This window comes from Ranitomeya imitator, chromosome 5 (assembly GCF_032444005.1).
Source record: "Ranitomeya imitator isolate aRanImi1 chromosome 5, aRanImi1.pri, whole genome shotgun sequence".
NCBI lineage: Eukaryota > Metazoa > Chordata > Amphibia > Anura > Dendrobatidae > Ranitomeya > Ranitomeya imitator.
Genome location: NC_091286.1, coordinates 34,146,095 through 34,165,696, shown reverse-complemented (window position 1 = coordinate 34,165,696; position 19,602 = coordinate 34,146,095).

Below are 19,602 nucleotides of genomic sequence, written 5' to 3'. Positions count from 1 at the left end.
CCGAAGAGGCCCTGGACACATATCTCTATGGATTTTATTTCGGATCTCCCCGTCTCTCAAAAAATGTTGGTCATTTGGGTTGTTTGTGATCGCTTCTCTAAGATGGTCCATTTGGTACCCTTGTCTAAATTGCCTTCCTCCTCTGATTTGGTGCCATTGTTCTTCCAGCATGTGGTTCGTTTACATGGCATTCCGGAGAACATCGTTTCTGACAGAGGTTCCCAGTTTGTTTCGAGGTTTTGGCGAGCCTTTTGTGCTAGGATGGGCATTGATTTGTCTTTTTCCTCGGCTTTCCATCCTCAGACAAATGGCCAGACTGAACGAACCAATCAGACCTTGGAAACATATCTGAGATGTTTTGTTTCTGCCGATCAGGATGATTGGGTGTCCTTTTTGCCGTTGGCTGAGTTCGCCCTTAATAATCGGGCCAGCTCGGCTACTTTGGTTTCGCCGTTTTTCTGCAATTCTGGTTTCCATCCTCGTTTCTCTTCAGGGCAGGTTGAGTCTTCTGACTGTCCTGGTGTGGATACTGTGGTGGATAGGTTGCAGCAGATTTGGACTCATGTGGTGGACAATTTGACATTGTCTCAGGAGAAGGCTCAACGTTTCGCTAACCGCAGGCGCTGTGTGGGTCCCCGACTTCGTGTTGGGGATTTGGTTTGGTTGTCATCTCATTATATTCCTATGAAAGTTTCCTCTCCTATGTTTAAGCCTCGTTTCATTGGTCCGTATAGGATTTCTGAGGTTCTTAATCCTGTGTCTTTTCGTTTGACCCTTCCAGCTTCTTTTTCCATCCATAACGTATTCCATAGGTCATTGTTGCGGAGATACGTGGCACTTGTGGTTCCATCCGTTGATCCTCCTGCCCCGGTTTTGGTTGAGGAGGAGTTGGAGTATATAGTGGAGAAGATTTTGGATTCTCGTATTTCGAGACGGAAACTCCAGTACCTGGTTAAGTGGAAGGGTTACGGTCAGGAAGATAATTCCTGGGTCTTTGCCTCTGATGTTCATGCTGCCGATCTGGTTCGTGCCTTTCATTTGGCTCATCCTGGTCGGCCTGGGGGCTCTGGTGAGGGTTCGGTGACCCCTCCTCAAGGGGGGGTACTGTTGTGAATTCTATGGTCAAGCTCCCTCCTGTGGTCATGAGTGGTACTCCGGCTGGTTCTGTCTATGAGCTTGCTTTGGTGGATGTGAGTGGGGCTGCGGCTTCTGAGTTTCCTTCCTCAGGTAACGAGGTTAAGTCGTTAGGTGCTGCTCTATTTAACTCCACCTAGTTCTTTGTTCCTGGCCTCCAGTCAATGTTCCAGTTTTGGTCTTGCTTTCTCCTGGATCGTTCTTGTGGCCTGTCTGCCCTGCATAAGCTAAGTTTTGCTTGTGTTACTTTTGTTTGCTATATTTTCTGTCCAGCTTGCTATATTGGTTTTTCTTGTTTGCTGGAAGCTCTGAGACGCAGAGGGAGCACCTCCGTACCGTTAGTCGGTGCGGAGGGTCTTTTTGCCCCCTCTGCGTGGTTGTTTGTAGGTTTTTGTGCTGACCGCAAAGCTATCTTTCCTATCCTCGGTCTATTCAGTAAGTCGGGCCTCACTGCTAAAATCTATTTCATCTCTGTGATTGTATTTTCATCTTAACTCACAGTCATTATATGTGAGGGGCTGCCTTTTCCTTTTGGGAATTTCTCTGAGGCAAGGTAGGCTTATTTTTCTATCCTCAGGGCTAGCTAGTTTCTCAGGCTGTGCCCGAGGCGCCTAGGTCTGGTCAGGAGCGCTCCACGGCTACCTCTAGTGTTGTATGATAGGATTAGGGATTGCGGTCAGCAGAGTTCCCACGTCTCAGAGCTCGTCCTATGTAACTATCGTCCTATGTCCTGATAGTAACTATCAGGTCACTTTGTGTGCTCTTAACCACTAGGTCCATTGTGGTTCTGAATCACCTGTTCATAAAACACATTATCATCACTGTCCCCGATGGGGCTCACAATCTAGATTCCCTATCAGTATGTCTTTGGAATGTGGGAGGAAACCGGAGTGCCCAGAGGAAACCCACGCAAACACGGAGAGAACATACAAACTCTTTGCAGATGTTGTCCTGGGTGGGATTCAAACCCAGGACCCCAGCGCTGCAAGGCTGCAGTGCTATCCACTGAGCCACCGTGCTGCCCAGATGTTATTTTTAACATTATATGTTTTTACTATTGATGCTGCATAGGCAGCAACAATAGTAAAAAGTGAAGCAGTGTTTAAATCCCACCCCAATATCACTGATTGGTCACGGCCAGCTGGCCGCGACAAATCAGCAACAGGCGCAGTCCGGCTGCGAATTAGCGCGGGATTTGAACCACGCTTCACTGATTGGTCGCACACTATGTTTAAATGCCATGCCAATGTCACTGATTGGTCGCGGCCGGCCGGGCGCGACCAATCAGCAAAGCGTGGTTCAAATCCAACGCCAATTCGCGGCCAGACTGTGCCTGTCGCTGATTGGTCATGCCCAGCCAGCCGCGACCAATCAGCGACGCGGGATTTCCGAGACAGACAGACAAACAGACGGAAGTGGACCTTAGACGTATATATATATAGATGGAGGACCCAAAAAATGACATGGGGTCCTCCCTATATTTAGTAACCAGCTAAAGCTAAGCAGACAGCTGTGGGCTGATATTAATAGGTTGAGAACACCATGGATGGATATTGGCCAACACTCAGCCACCCCAGAAATGGCACATTCACTGGTTTACCAATTTATTTAAAAAAATATTCCCAGCAGCTCCAACGTAATGCATTGCGGTTCCCACAACGTCCAGCGATTCTCTCCTACAACTAATGGAGCCTTGTTCTGAGAACGACGCTTCATAGGTTACTCGCTGTCATGTCTCACGGGCGATGATGTCCAGGTGAAAGGTGTACGAAGATTATTTATGGTTATCGGAAGCGATTGATTGCAGTCATTTATTCCAAAGGGTGTGCAACGAAATATTAAGTTGAGGGTGCCAACAATTTTGTCCGGCCCACATTGGGGTTTATGTGTGAAATTATGTCCAAATTGCCTCTTTTTCTCTGTGTTTTTTTTGGGTTGTTCCAATGCACACAAAGGAAATAAACATGTGTATAACAATATGTATAATTGTAATAATGGTCTGGGAGAAATTCTTCATTTTACATCCATCCTTCCTGCTTTCCTTTCTTTTTCCTTCACTGCCATCTTGCCTTCCTTCCTCCTTCAGTGTCATCCTTCCTTCTTTCTTTCAATTCTTCCATTCTTCCAGTCTTCTTCCTTTGTTCCCAACTGTTCTCCTCTCTTCCTTTCTCCCTCGCATCCATCCATCCTTCCTTCTTTCCTTTCTTCTGCTTTTTCTTCCTTTCTTCCTCTCTTACTTTCTCCATTACTACCTCACTTCCATCCATCCATCATCCTTGCTTCCTTTTATTCATCTTTCCTTACAACCTTCCTTCCTTCCTGACTTCCTTCCTTTACATTCTTCCATCCTTCCTTTTATCCTTCCTGACTCCTTTCGTTCCTTCCTTCTTTCTTTCCTTTATTCCCTCCTTTTCCTTTCTTTCTTCCTCTCTAGTGATGAGCGAGTATACTCGTTGCTCGGGTTTTTCCCAGCACGCTCGGGTGGTCTCCGAGTATTTGTGAGTGCTCGGAGATTTAGTTTTCGTCCCCTCAACTGAATGATTTACAGCTGCTACACATCTTGAATACATGCAGAGATTCTCTAGCAATTAGGCAACCCCCACATGAACTCAGGCTAGCTAGCAGCCGTAAATCATGCAGCTGCGTCAACAAAAACTAAATCTCCGAGCACTCACAAATACTCGGAGACCACCCGAGCGTGTTCGGGAAAACCCAAGCAACGAGTACACTCGCTCATCACTCTTCCTCACCTATTTTCTTCCTTTGTCCCTCACTTCCATTTATCCTTCTTTCCCTTTACGCTGCCTTCCCTACTAACTATACTTGACCTCAGGTGAAGCATTTTGCGTGCATATCGCTGCTTTACATTTCAGCATTCCCGCCACGTGTGCAGCGTGTGGGAGAGAAAGAAGTTCATCTTTACTATCTGTACATCAGAGGTTTAAACTCCTGTATGTTTCAATTATCGCTCTATTATCCGGCCGGCGTTTCAATCTGTTTATTATTCAGATCAGCGATGATGACTATTCTGCTATTGTGTAAACAACTCTCAATTGCAGAAACAATGATTAGCGGGCGCTGTCACATGGAGGTGTACTTACAGGTACTTACACTCCCCAGTGTATGTGATAAACAAGGAACACAATGCTCGAGTGACTACTTGCCATCCTGTGTCCAATGATCAGATCGTTCTTGGACCACAATGAGCAGGTTTACTACATTTTTCATTTATACTTTATAATGATGCATTGTTTCTATAAAATCTCACTGAATAGATGAATCTTTAGTATCACATAGGCAAGAGCGCTCAGATACATATTGTCCTTTTTAATCTCAGTGCTTTATAAAGCATGTTTAACCTCTTCTTCATTAATAATAATAATAATTTTTATTTATATAGCGCCAACATATTCCGCAGCACTTTACAATTAAGCGGGGACATGTACAAACAATAAATTCGGTACGAGTTAAGGCAATTTAAACAGTGACATTAGGAGTGAGGTCCCTGCTCGCAAGCTTACAATCTACAAAGAAATGGAGGGACACAATAGATGAAAAGTGCTTGTTATTTCAGGTCTGGCAATTATAATAAATAGGGATTTTCATACTAAGCTGCATGATCCGATCATCAGCCCGTGTGTTTAAGTGCTATAGTCAAGTATCAAGTGAAGTTATCATGTGCATGGAGGGTGTGGAGACAGATGAATAGTAGGGTGCAGATTCAGAGTAATATTTGGAAGGAGGGAACAGGGCAAAGTTAGTTTACTGAGTAGTTGATGTGGTCGGCTTGTTTGAAGAGATGGGTTTTCAAAGCTCGCTTGAATAGGTCGGGGTTAGGTATCAGTCTGATCGTCTGGGTAAGTGCATTCCAGAGAGCTGGCGCAGCACGAGAGAAGTCTTGGAGATGGAGGTGTGAGGTTTGGATTACGGGGGATGTTAGTCTTAGGTCATTTGTAGAACGGAGGGCACGTGGAGGGCGATAGAGAGAGATGAGAGAGGAGATATAAGGCGGTGCAGAACTGTGGAGAGCTTTGTGGGTGAGAGAGATGAGTTTATACTGGACCCTGTAGCGAATGGGTAGCCAGTGTAATGACTGGCACAAGATGGAGGCATCGGTGAAGCGGCTGGACAGAAATATGACTCTGGCTGCAGCATTCAAGATGGATTGGAGAGAAGAAAGTTTGGTAAGAGGGAGACCGATCAGAAGAGAGTTGCAGTAGTCCAGACGCGAATGAATAAGAGCGACAGTAAGAGTCTTAGCAGTTTCAACGGTGAGAAAAGGTCGGATTCTGGAGATGTTTTTAAGATGCAGGTGACAAGAGCGAGTGAGTGATCGGATATAGGGAGTAAAGGAAAGTTCGGTATCGAATATGACCCCAAGACAGCGGGCATGCTGCTTGGGAGTTATGGTTGAACCCTCCAGGGTAATTTCGATGCTGGGTAGAGTGAGGTTAGTAGAAGGGAGAAACACAAGAAGTTCCGTTTTGGAGAGATTAAGTTTCAGGTAGAGGGAGGACATGATGTTAGAGACAGCAGACAGACAATCCTTGGTATTTTGAATTAGGGTAGGGGTGATGTCGGGGGAAGAAGTGTATAATTGGGTGTCATCAGCATAGAGATGATGCTGGAACCCAAATCTGCTGATTGTTTGTCCAATAGGGGCCGTGTAAAGAGAGAAGAGGAGGGGGCCTAGGACTGAGCCTTGCATAACCCCGATAGTAAGGGGACGAGGAGAGGAAGAGGAGCGGGCTAAAGATACAATGAATGAGCGGTCAGAGAGGTAGGAGGAGAACCAGGAGAGGGCTGTGTCCTTGAGGCCTATAGAGCGGAGGATAGTGAGGAGTTGCTGGTGATCCACAGTGTCAAATTCGGCAGAGAGATCCAGGAGAATCAGCAGAGAGCAATGACCTTTAGATTTAGTTGTTATTAGGTCATTAGAGACTTTAGTGAGGGCAGTTTCAGTGGAGTGTAAAGAGCGGAAACCAGATTGTAAGGGGTCAAGAAGAGAGTTATCTGAGAGATAGCGGATTAGACTGGAGTGGACCAAGCGTTCCAGGAGTTTAGAGATGAAGGAAAGGTTAGAGACAGGTCTGTAGTTAGCAGTGCAGTTCTGGTCCAGGGATGGCTTTTTGAGTAAACGGGTTATGATGGCATGTTTAAATGAGGAGGGAAAGATACCTGAAGAAAGAGAGAGGTTAAATATTTTAGTCAGGTGAGTGGTGACCACTGATGAGAGAGACTGCAGGATATGTGAAGGAATGGGGTCACTGTTGCAGGTTGTAGGCCGAGCAGAAGCGAGGAGCTTGGAAACTTCTTCTTCTGAAACAGGCTCAAAGATGTCTAGTGAGCTGGAGGTGCGGCAGGGAAGGGGATCCAGGCACTGAGGAGATTGCTCTGAGATATTCTGATGGATGTGGTTGATTTTTTCTGAGAAATAAGTGGCCAGATCCTCACTGCTGAGGTTGGTGATGGGGGCCTGTACTTTAGGTTTCAGGAGGGAGTTTAAGGATTCAAAAAGTCGTTTTGGGTTGTTGGATAGTGAGATGATGAGGGTGTTGAAGTAGGATTGTTTGGCCAGATAAAGGGCAGAGTTATAAGTTTTGAGCATGAACTTATAGTGGATGAAGTCTTCTGCTAAGAGAGATTTTCTCCACTGCCGCTCTGCACACTGTTGTGAATTCTGCTCTTGGGCTCCCTCCGGTGGTTGTTGATGGTAATGCAGTTATTCCTGAGCAGCAGTCTTGGACAGGTGTTTCTATTAATTGTAATTCTAACTGGGGTATTTAGCTGTGCAGGACTCATTAGTCCTTGCCAGTAGGCAATGTTGCTTTGGAAGTGTTGGTCCTCTGCCTGGCCTCTCCTGCTTGCTGCCAATTCAGCTAAGATAAGTGTTTGCTTCATTTTTTTAGACACACTGCTGTGTGTTTATTTTCTGTGCTTATCTTGTTTCTATTTTGTTCCTGCTAGACTGTGCCTGATGTTTTTCTCAGTCTTGTTGGACTCGCTGGAGTCGCAGATATACTCTCCACATCTTTAGTTAGGTGGTGGAGTTTTTGTATTTTTCTGCTGTGGATATTTTGTAGTGTTTTATGCTGACCGCATAGTATACTGTACTATCCTTTCCTATCTAGGTAGAAGTGGCCTCCTTTGCTTTTCCCTGTTTTCTGTCTGCGTGTGTCTTTTCCTCTCCTACTCACAGTCATTATTTGTGGGGGGCTAGCTATCCTTTGGGGATCTACTCTGAGGCAAGAGAGTTTTCCTATTTCCATCTTTAGGGATATTTAGTCCTTAGGCTGTGTCGAGGTGTCTAGGTCTGGTTAGGCACACCCCACGGCTACTTCTAGTTGCGGTGATAGGATCAGGGTTTGCGGTCAGTAAAGTTACCACTGCTCCAGCGAAGGTCATTTCATGCTGCTCCAAGGCCACCTGATCATAACAGCACACCTTGAGCAACGCTGAAGAAAGCGTGTTTGCACAGTGTGCCAGGGCTGCCGCTGTCTGTGTCGGGTCTTTCTGCGTCTAGAAGGTGCTGCTTGATCTAGGGCATTCTTCAGTGTATTATTGAAGTGTGACAATGCTAAGTCTGGACAGGAGAGGGAGGAGATGGGGGCTAGAGATGTGTGGAGACTGTCCACAAGCTGCTGGGTATTAATGGTACGTGTATTCCGATAAGTGTGGTAAGTACGGGTGTCCTGGGTGAGGAGACAATTCTTGACAGAGAAGGAAAGAAGGTTGTGGTCCGAGAGCGGGAGAGTGGAGTTAGTAAAGTTATGCAGCAAGCCGGGACGGGAGAAAACCAGGTCCAGAGTATTCCCGTCCTCATGCGTAGGAGAATTAGTAAACTGTGTGAGGCCAAATGAAGAAGTTAGAGAAAGAAGATGAGAAGCAGATTGGGAGAGGGATCATTGATGGGGATGTTAAAGTCTCCCATGATGAGGGTGGGGATGTCACAGGATAGAAAGTGAGTAAGCCAGGTAGCAAAGTGGTCTAGAAACTGGCAGGAGGAGCCTGGAGGGCGATAAACAACCACCACTCGCAAGGAGAAGGGCTTATAGAGTAATTAAAGGTTTATCCACCGCCTCTCACTTCCTGCATTGAAAGGTGAGAGGTGCCACCAATGTAGCCGTATGAGGTGCCTGTTGTGAATTCTGTGGCAGAGCTCCCTCCTGTGGTCACAAGTGGTACTTCGGCTGATTCTCTCTGTGAGCTTCTGTTGGTGGAGGAAAGTGGTACTGCGGCTTCTGAGTTTCCTTCCTCAGGTGATGTGGTGAAGTCGTTAGGTGCTGCTCTATTTAACTCCACCTAGTGCTTTTATCCTGGCCTCCAGTCAATGTTCTAGTATTGGACCTGTTTCCTCCTGGATCGTTCCTGTGGCCTGCTGCTCTGCATAGCTAAGTTCCGCTTTGCTATTTTGTTTGCTGTTTTTTTCTGTCCAGCTTGTCTATTTGTTTTTTCCTGCTTGCTGGAAGCTCTGGGACGCAGAGGGTGTACCTCCGTGCCGTTAGTTCGGTACGGAGGGTCTTTTTGCCCCCTTTGCGTGGTTTTTGTAGGGTTTTGTGTTGACCGCAAAGTTACCTTTCCTATCCTCGCTCTGTTCAGAAAGTCGGGCCTCACTTTGCTAAATCTATTTTATCTCTACGTTTGTCTTTTCATCTTAACTCACAGTCATTATATGTGGGGGCTGCCTTTTCCTTTGGGGTATTTCTCTGAGGCAAGGTAGGCTTATTTTCTATCTTCAGGCTAGCTAGTTTCTTAGGCTGTGCCGAGTTGCATAGGGAGCGTTAGGCGCAATCCACGGCTGCCTCTAGTGTGGTTGGAGAGGATTAGGGATTGCGGTCAGCAGAGTTCCCACGTCTCAGAGCTCGTTCTATGTTTTTGGGTTATTGTCAGGTCACTGTATGTGCTCTGACCTCTATGTCCATTGTGGTACTGAATTACCTTATCATAACAGGTGCCACCGTATGCAGCATCAATAGTAAAAAGATCTAATGTTACAAGTAATAATAATAAAAAAAGGTTATTCTCACCCTCCGACGTCACGCCCTGTCCTCGGCAGTGCAAATGGCAGGTTTCGGTGCCAAGGATGGTATGCGAGAAGGACCTGCCGTGACGTCACGGTCATGTGACCACGACATCATCACAGGTCCTGCGCTCATACCTACCCTGGGACCAGAAGCTGACGCGTGCACCGCACACAGGCGCCAGGACTTCAAGGGGCCTTCGGAAGGTGAGTATATGTTTATTTTAAGTCTTTTTTAACCACGCATATAGTGCCCACATTGCTATATACTACGTGGGCTGTGTTACATACTGCATGGGCTCTGTTATTTACTACATCTCTGTGCTATATACTATGTAGCTGGGCAATATACAACGTGACTGTGCAATATACAACGTGACTGTCCAATATACTACATGGCTGTGCAATATACTACGTAGCTATGTTATATACTGCGTGGCTCTGCTATATACTACGTCGCTGACCAATATACTACATTGCTGTGCAATACACTACGTAGCTGTGCAATACAATACGTGTTTTATATACTACGTGCCTGTGCAATATACTACGTGGCACTGCTATATAGTACGTAGCTCTGCTATATACTACGTGGCTGACCAATATACTACATACCCATACAATACACTACGTGGCTATGTTATATACTATGTGGCTGTGTTATATACTACGTAGCTCTGCTATATACTACGTACGATGTGTTACATACTACGTAGCTCTGTTATATACTATGTACCTATGTTATATACTACGTCGGTTGTGTTATATACTATGTCACTGTGCAATATAGTACGTAGCCTGTGCTATATACTACCCACATATTCTAGAATACCCAATACGTTAGAATCGGGCCACCATCTAGTAATAAATAAAATCCTGGTACAATGTACGCATCCAGTAATAATCTTCCCCGTTTTGCCTCAATTCGCTAACACATTTAAAAAATACCCCTCAAATATTCTTCTCACCTTCTCTCTCTTCCATGATATGCGGCATCCTCATCTGTATCTGGCACAGAGGCCGTCAGCTGATTTTAGCATGCCTGCTATGGTAGATGCATGATATCACTGCTACACGCTATCTGTGACCGGCATTAATGGCTGGCATCACAATAAATTTCAGCTTATTGAGCAGCTAGTATAGGCGCTAGCATTGGCGAGCTCCACTCCCACACAGGTCCGGTCATGGTCGCAACCTCTACGACCGCGATCGTTACGCTCCTGCATACATGACATGACATCTCTAGACAAGTGGTATCTGGGATAAAGACAATTTTTGGGCCATGATCACACCCCAGTTTTAAAAAGCAGTCCTTAATTACTTTTTTACTAACAGCAAAGTCAATGTTTTGAGTGATGAGCGAATTTGCTATGATTAAAATTTCGCAGTTTGCTCAAATTTGGTCATGAAATTCAATTTGCATCAAGTTTGTTTAAAGCGAGTCAAATGTTTTGCTCTGAGGTCTCTCTAAAATCCAGAGCATTATAAACACATATATACTGTATATATATACATATACTCATCTGGCTCTTATTTGTCCTGCCATGTAGGTTCTGTCCGAATATTGGTGCCACCACTTGATCATCTTTGATATCTTCAGGTTCCTGGCATCTTTCGGTGCCTGGTAACTTCGGTGTTGACTAGGCAAGGATGTTATGACTTCACGAAACAAACCTTATGTCATTACATGGTGTACATCATGGCTTAGTCAGCACAGGAGAGGCCAAAGATATTGGTTGCCAGAAGACAAGAAACATGGCCAAGTGAAGATCGCACTGTACCAAAAAAGTGAGTATTAATGAATATTAAGTTTTGTTATTCATTTAACTTCGTTCCAAGACGTTTGAATCCAGCAAAATGGCAGCTGGCAATCGTTATATTGGATTTGCAGAAATAAATTAGAAAAAATAAAATAAAATTTGGGTGAATCCAACTTTTTTTGTAAAATTCAAAGAAAATTCAACCTGTTCATTTTCAATTGTTTTCAAGATCACTTCTAAATGGGATTGTCTTTAGGATCTGACCATTATGGTCTCAGAGCGTCTGGTATTCTGATGGACTAGACCAGCCCCAGCGGTTCCTGCATCTTTGGTTTTGATGTGATGACTTCAGTTTGACCATGAGAAATATTTTGTTTTCGAATAGTTTCTTGTACATTTCTCATACCCTATTCATGAGAAATTATTGGAAAAGGTTTGCTTTACTACGTAAATTGAAGAACTTGCTGAAGAGAAAATTAAACAACCATTAAAGAAATAAAGAATAAAAAGAATAACAATAAATGACTCACTGTCCATCAAGTATTTGTCCTCTATGTCTCAGATGCTCTTGGTGGGGGTCTTAACTACTTGTTTTGCAGTCAAGATAACAAAATTAATTGTGACCATGACAACTTGGAGGGGTTATCGCCAAGATGAGGACAACATGTTCTTACAGAGTTGAGCAATCTTGTGCAGATCTCAAAACCACATACAATATAGCTTATATAATTGACTTATTCTTAAGTACTTTCCACATTATAGTAAATTGTTCGTCCATTAAAAATGTTTTAGTTCATTTGATAAATACCTTTATTTTACCTATTCTCTTGATTTCCGCTAATGTTAAAGGATAAACGCTATATTACTGGCTTTTATACTATTTTAATACTCCTTCTCCTGTCTTGGGGCATTAGAGGTTAAACACATTGAACTTGTTTGACAAAATCTTCTTTTTCCATGTTAATCTTAAAACACTTCTTATCACTTTGAAGCCCATGCTTCGTGAGTATGCAAAAAAGGGTTAAAATGGAGTCCTTCACCCTCTTTTAAGACATAACACGAGCAAAATAGATTTAAATTAATAGATCTTGGAATAATAGGTTCAACAAATGGACATGTTAAAAAATGTTCCTGTGCTGGGATAATCTTACAAATGTACCCATGTTACTTTATTATTTCCTTTGTCCAATCATGTAGAGCTGCATCAGTTCATGGTCGGCACATGTCATAACATTATCATAAGTCACTTATGATAAGTGCACATAAAGATGACATGGCAGGGGCTCACAGGTGCTACTTTTGAAGGTAACACATTTTCCTCCCTGTTTTATCACAGGAGCGAGTGTGTGCCACAGATTCCACAGTCCTTTGAGATCATCATAAATTAAGTCAGTAGTGTAGGATCTCTGGCTGCCACGGACCTTATAATTCACTGACTTGAATTAGGATGATCTCCGAGGGCTGGAAATGTGGCAGAATCACTCACTCCTGTGACAAAATAGGCAGGGAAATGTGTTCACTCTGAAAGTAGCAGCTATGAAGACCTGACGTGTCATCTCTATACTCTCTTATCATACAGCTCTGGCAAAAATTAAGAGACCACCACATCAAAACCCTGTCTTGGGCAGCCCGATCTCCAGACCTGAACCCCATTGAAAACCTCTGGAATGTAATGAAGAGGATGATGGATAGTCACAAGCCATCAAACAAAGAAGAACTGCTTACATTTTTGCGCCAGAAGACTGGTGGAAAGCATGCCAAGACGCATGAAAGCTGTGATTAAAAATCATGGTTATTCCACAAAATATTGATTTCTGAACTCTTCCTGAGTTAAAACATTAGTATTGTTGTTTCTAAATGATTATGAACTTTTCTTTGCATTATTTGAGGTCTGTAAACACTGAAAGCACTGTTATTTTTATTTTGACCATTCCTCCTTTTCAGAAAAAAAACAAACAAAATTTATTGCTTTGAAATTCGGAGACATGTTGTTAGAAGTTTATAGACTAAAAGAACAATTTACATTTTACTCAAAAATATACCTATAAAGAGAAAAATCAGACAAATTGAACATTTTGCAGTGGTCTCTTAATTTTTGCCAGAGCTGTATATTAACCCCTTTCTGACATTAGACGTACTATCCAGTCGAGGTGGTATGGGCCCGTATGACCACCGACGGGATAGTACGTCTAACGCGATCAGCCGCGCTCACAGGGGGAGTACAGCCGAGTGTCAGCTGACCATCACAGCTGACATCTGGCACCGCTCCTGGCACATTAACCACCGGAACACTGTGATCTAACATGATTGCAGCGTTCCGGCGGCATAGGGAAACATCACACAGGGATGGGGCTCCCTGCGTGTTTCCCTGAGACCCTCAGAGCAACGCGATGTGATCGCGTTGCTCCGAGCGTCTCCTCCGTCCTCCTCCCTGCAGGCCCCAGATCCAAAATGGCCATGGGGCTCCTTCCGGTTCCTGCAGGGATGTGGCTTGCAAGCGCCTGCTCAGAGCAGGTGCCTGCAAGCCTCCTGTAGTGCCTGTCAGATCGCTGATCTGACACAGTGCATTGCAAAGTGTCAGATCAGTGATCTGACATTTTACCATGATGTCCCACACTGGGACAAAGTAAAAAAAAAAAAAAAAATTACATGTGTAAGAAAAAAAAAAATCCTAAATAATAAAAAAAAATATTGTTCCAATACATACATTTCTTTATGTAAGTAAAAAAAACAATAAAAGTACACATATTTAGTATCGACACGTCCATAACGACCCGACCTATAAAACTGTCCCACTAGTTAACCCCTTCAGTGAACACCGTAAAAAAAACTAAAAAAAAACTAGGCAAAAAACAACGCTTTATCATCATTCAGCCGAACAAAAAGTGGAATAACACGTGATCAAAAAGACAAATATAAATAACCATTGTACCACCGAAAACGTCATCTTGTCCCGCAAAAAATAAGCTGCCATACAGCGTCATCAGCGAAAAAGTAAAAAAGTTATGGCCCTCAGAATAAAGCGATGCAAAAATAATTATTTTTTCTATAAAATAGTTTTATTGTATAAAAGCGTCAAAACATAAAAAAAGATATAAATGAGGTATGGCTGTAATAATACCGACCAGAAGAATAAAATTGCTTTATCAATTTTACCAAACGCGGAATGGTATAAACGCCTCCCCAAAAGAAATTCACGAATTGCTGGTTTTTGTTCAATCTGCCTAACAAAAATCGGAATAAAAAGCGATCAAAAAATGTTATGTGCTCAAAAATGATACCAATAAAAACGTCAACTCGTCCTGCAAAAATCAAGACCTCACATGATTCTGTGGACCAAAAATGGAAAAATTATATCTCTCAGAATGTGGTGAACGCAAAAAATATTTTTTGCAATAAAAGTGTCTTTTAGTGTGTGACAGCTGCCAATGATAAAAATCCGCTATAAAAACCCGCTATAAATAGTAAATCAAGCCCCCCATTATCACCGCCTTAGTTAGGGAAAAATAATAAAATAAAAAAATGCATTTATTTCCATTTTCCCATTAGGGTTAGGGTTGGGGCTAAAGTTAGGGTTAGGGCTAGAGTTGGGGTTAGGGTTTGTATTACTTTGACGGTTGGGTTAGGGGTGTGTCAGGGTTAGGGGTGTGGTTAGGGTTGGGATTAGGGTTAGGGTGTGTTGGGGTTGGGATTAGGGTTAGGGGTGTATTTGGGTTAGGGGTATGGTTAGGGTTGGGATTAGGGTTAGGGGTGTGTTGGGTTAGGGGTGTTTTGAGTTTAGGGGTGTGGTTAGGGTTGGGATTAGGTTTAGCGATGTGTTTGGGTTAGGGTTGGAGTTAGAATTGGGAGGTTTCCACTGTTTAGGCACACCAGGGGCTCTGCAAGCACAACATGACGTCCAATCTCAATCTATACAATTCTGCATTGAAAAGGTAAAACGGTGGTTTACTCCCACATATGGGGTATCAGTGTACTCAGGACAAATTGCACAACAACTTTTGGGGTCCAATGTCTCCTGATACCCTTGGGAAAATACAAAACTGAGGCTAAAAAAAATCATTTTTTGGAAAAAAAAATGATTTTTTATTTTCACGGCTCTGCGTTATAAACTTTAGCGAATCACTTGGGTGTTCAAAGCACTCACCACACATTTAGATAAGTTGCTTGGGGGGTCTAGTTTCCAAAATGGGGTCACTTGTGTGGGGTTTCTACTGTTTAGGTAAATCAGGGGCTCTGCAAACGCAACGTTATGCCCGCAGACCATTCCATCAAAGTCTGCATTCCAAAACGCCACTTCTTCCCTTCTGAGCTCTGCCATGTGCCCAAATAGTAGTTTTCTCCCACATATGGGGTATCAGCGTACTCAGGACAAATTGGACAACAACATTTCGGGTCCAATTTCTCCTGTCACCCTTGGAAAAATGCAAAACTGGGGTCTTAAAAATAATTTTTTGGGAAGAACAAAAAAAGGATTTTTTATTTTTTAAGCTCTGACTAATAAACTTTAGTGAAACACTTGGGAGTTCAAAGTGCTTACCACACATCTAGATAAGTTCCTTGGGGGTCTAGTTTCCAAAATGGGGTCAATCGTGGGGGATTTCTATTGTCTAGATACATCAGGGGCTCTACAAACGCAACGTGATGCCCGCAGACCATTCCATCAAAGTCTGCATTCAAAAACGCCACTTCTTCCCTTCCGAGCTCTGCCATGTGCCCAAACAGTAGTTTTCTTTCACATATGGGGTATCAGGACAAATTGCACAACAACTTTTGGGGTCCAATTTCTCCAGATACCCTTGGCAAAATACAAAATTGGGGGCTAAAAGATAATTTTTGAGGCAAAAAATAGATTTTTTAATTTTCAGGGCTCTACATTATAAACTTCTGTGAAGCACTTAGGGGTCCAAAGTGCTCACCATATATCTAGATAAGTTCCTTAGGGGGTCTACTTTCAAAAATGGGGTCACATTTGGGGGGTATCCACTGTTTAGGCACATCAGGGGCTCTCCAAACGCAACATGGCGTCCCATCTCAATTCCAGTCAATTTTGCATTGAAAAGTCAAATGGTGCTCCTTCCCTTCTGAGCTCTGGCATGCCCCCCACATATGGGGTATCAGCGTACTCAGGACAAATTGTACAACAACTTTTGGGGTCCAATTTCTCCTGCTACCCTTGGGAAAATAAAAATTGGGGGCGAAAAACCATTTTTGTGAAAAAAATAAGATTTTTTTTATGGCTCTACATTATAAACTTCTATGAAGCACTTGGGGATTGACCACACATCTAGATAAGTCAAACGGCGCTCCTTCCCTTCCAAGCTCTGCCATGCACCCAAACAGTGGTTTACCCCCACATATGGGGTATCGGTGTACTCAGGACAACTTGTACAACAACTTTTGTGGTCCAATTTCTCCTGTTACCCTTGGTAAAATAAAACAAATTGGATCAGAAGTAAATTTTTTGTGAAAAAAGAGTTAAATATTCATTTTTTTAAACATTCCAAAAATTCCTGTAAAACACCTGAAGGGTTAATAAACTTCATGAATGTGGTTTTGAGCACCTTGAGGGTGCAGTTTTCAGAATGGTGTCACACTTGGTTATTTTCTATCATATAGACCCCTCAAAGTGACTTCAAATGTGATGTGGTCCCGAAAAAAAAACGGTGCTGTAAAAATGAGAAATTGTTGGTCAACTTGTAACTCTTATAACACCCTAACAAAAAAAAGATTTTTGGTTCCAAAATTGTGCTGATGTAAAGTAGACATGTGGGAAATGTTAATCATTAAGTATTTTGTGTGACATATCTCTGTGATTTAAGGGCATGAAAATTAAAAGTTAAAAAATTGCGAAATTTCCAAAATTTTTGCAAAATTTCAGGTTTTTTTTCACAAAAAAACTCAAGTACTGTCAAGGAAATTTTACCACTAACATGAAGTACAATATGTCACGAGAAAATATTGTCAGAATCACCGGGTTCCGTTGAAGCGTTCCAGAGTTATAACCTCATAAAGGGACAGTGGTCAGAATTGTAAAAATTGGCCCGGTCATTAACATGCAAACCACTCTTGGGGGTAAAGGGGTTAAAAATAAAAAAAATAAAAAATATTTTTGTCCAGGATTTTTGAGAGAGTCAGTTTCTTCTGTAATAACAGTTTACATCTCCATAGCTTTTTGATTGAAAAAATATATATATTTATGATTGCCGTTCCACATGGCTTTTTAAAGAAAAATTTTGTTCTAAAACTTTATACATTTTACTCAGCTCCTGTGACCATCTTTCTTTGGGTTTCTATACTTCATATGGTAGAGCTTATTACTTTATGCCCTGGTTTTTGGGCTTAGAACAGAGTACAAGTCTGACATGTTGTAAATCATTGACTGGAGAGGATGGTGCAGGAGTATCTCGAGCTCAATATCAATGCCAGTGGGGGGGTTGGAGCCTTTTGCATTTTGGTTTTCATTGAGGCTACTGTGAGTCGTTGAGGCTGCATTACCAGCTGGGCCCATGAACTGCGATGATCTCAGGACCATGGGAAAACGTCAGTGAGTTCACCACAGTTCAAGCTCAGTGAGTTCACTGCAGTTAACCATGAGACATCTCTCACAGTGAACTGCAGTGAACTCACTGAGCTTGAACTGCAAGGAATTCACTAATTTTTTATCACGGTGCTAAGGTCAGTGCAGTTCAGGGGCAGGCTGGTAACGCAGCCTCAGTGAACCGTGGTAACCTCAATTATGTCACTGCTAGTCACTGATGCTGAGCTCACAGCAGCTCATTCCTCAGTGGTTCTCAACCTGGATGGTTGCATCTTGGCACCATTCAGATTGAAAACTATTTATCTCAGACATGGATTACGGTGAGAGACAGAACAACGGACAGGTGATTGATATGGTTGTTTTTTAATTTTGTTTTATTACAGGAGACGAGGTTAAATGGGCATTAGGTGAGTATAACTCTGTTTGTTATTTTTAAATAAAAAAGTAAAAGTATGCTTTGTTTTTATTTCAAATAATGGACTTTATTCTGGCTGTGTCTTTATTTACAATATGATTATAGGCTAGTAATGGATAGGGGTCTTATAGATGCCTCTCCATTACTAAGCCATGGGCTTGATGTCACCAGACAATACAAAGGTGACATCAACCCCACAAATATGAACCCCACTTGCCACCGCCACAGGTCAAGTGGGAAGAGCTGAGCAAAGCACCAGAATTGGAGCATTTTATAAATTTGCCTTTTCTAGAGCAGCTGTGTGCTGCTATTTTTAGGCTGGGGGGGCAATATCCATGGCTCAGTACCAGCCTAAGAATACCAGCCCCCAGATGTCTGCTTTAGCTTGGCTGGTTGTAAAAAATGGGTGGAACCCCACCCCGTTTTTAAAAATTATTTATTTAACGAATAAAAAATTATGGCGTTGAGACCCCTCTATTTTTGATAACCAGCCTTGCTAAAGCTGAGAGCTGAGTATTGCAACCCGGCAAATAAAAAACATGTGTAGCTGAAAGGGGTTGTCCAGCGAAAACAAGTTATCAGCTATCTGTAGGATGGGTGATAGCATATTGAGTAGTGAGTCTCTGACCACTTGTACATGTGACAATTGGCAGAAAAGAGAATTTTTATGGAATAGCAGGTCGGATGCCCGACAGCTACTCCATTCTTTCTTCATTGAACTGTCGAGAAAAGCAGAGAACGGGGCTTTGCAGCCTCATAGGGAATGAATGGCGTGGCAGTCATGCATGCAGGTTACAGCTCCTTATCTCTCTAAAGGAGATAAAAATCCTGCTGATTGTCTCAGAGGTCAGACCCCCATTAGGCAGGTGCACCTAATTAGTACCTCTAGTGATAGGATTTAACTCTGTCCTAGAAGGCTTTCCTATAAGTCTAGCATCGATGGTTGGTCTTATAGAATGAGATATAAAGAAAAGCATTAATATCTCAAGAACAGCTGAAAATGTTAGGAAGCAACACATAGCAGAAGTGTTTGTATTTATAAACATTATCCAATAATACCCATTTATGAAAATGGGAAAAAACCTTTAAAGCAAATATGCAGGACAATTTATTTTTTTGTACTATGGACCTAAGAAAAAACGGTTGGCAATTCAGTGGCTTCTGCTGTCGTGACATCAACAGAATAGCAACTTCTCTTCCATTGTGACCGGTTAATGGTACATGACTTTCAATGTCATGTTAATGGACAGCCAGCTCCCTGCTGCCTAGGTGTGGGGAGCCAGCTGTTAATCGGCACTACCACCCTGTCAACAGAGCAGCCCAGAAAAGGAAGAGGTACTCTGTTGATGTGGAGCGGCTGAATTGCCAGCAGGAGTGAACACTCTGGACGAGTGAGCAAATATCTGCTTTTTAGTTTTTAGGCCAATAGCAAAAAAAGAAATAGTTAACCCCTTTAAGTGCTTGCTACCTGTACTGTACATCTACTGCACAAGATAGGAAGGAATTAAGAAAAGGGAAATTCTTTAATCCCTTGCTTTTCCTTATTTCATGGCAGAGAAGACGTAATTCATGAAGAAACATTTTTGAACCCAAGTCTGAAAATCTTATAATTTATGGCCAGATTTATTTACCATGCTTTTTAATGTTTACTTATTTATTTTATAGCGTTATTATTAATTAATTACATTTTTGTATTACATTGCCTTGGGCTACCATAGTTGAGCGATACGGCGAG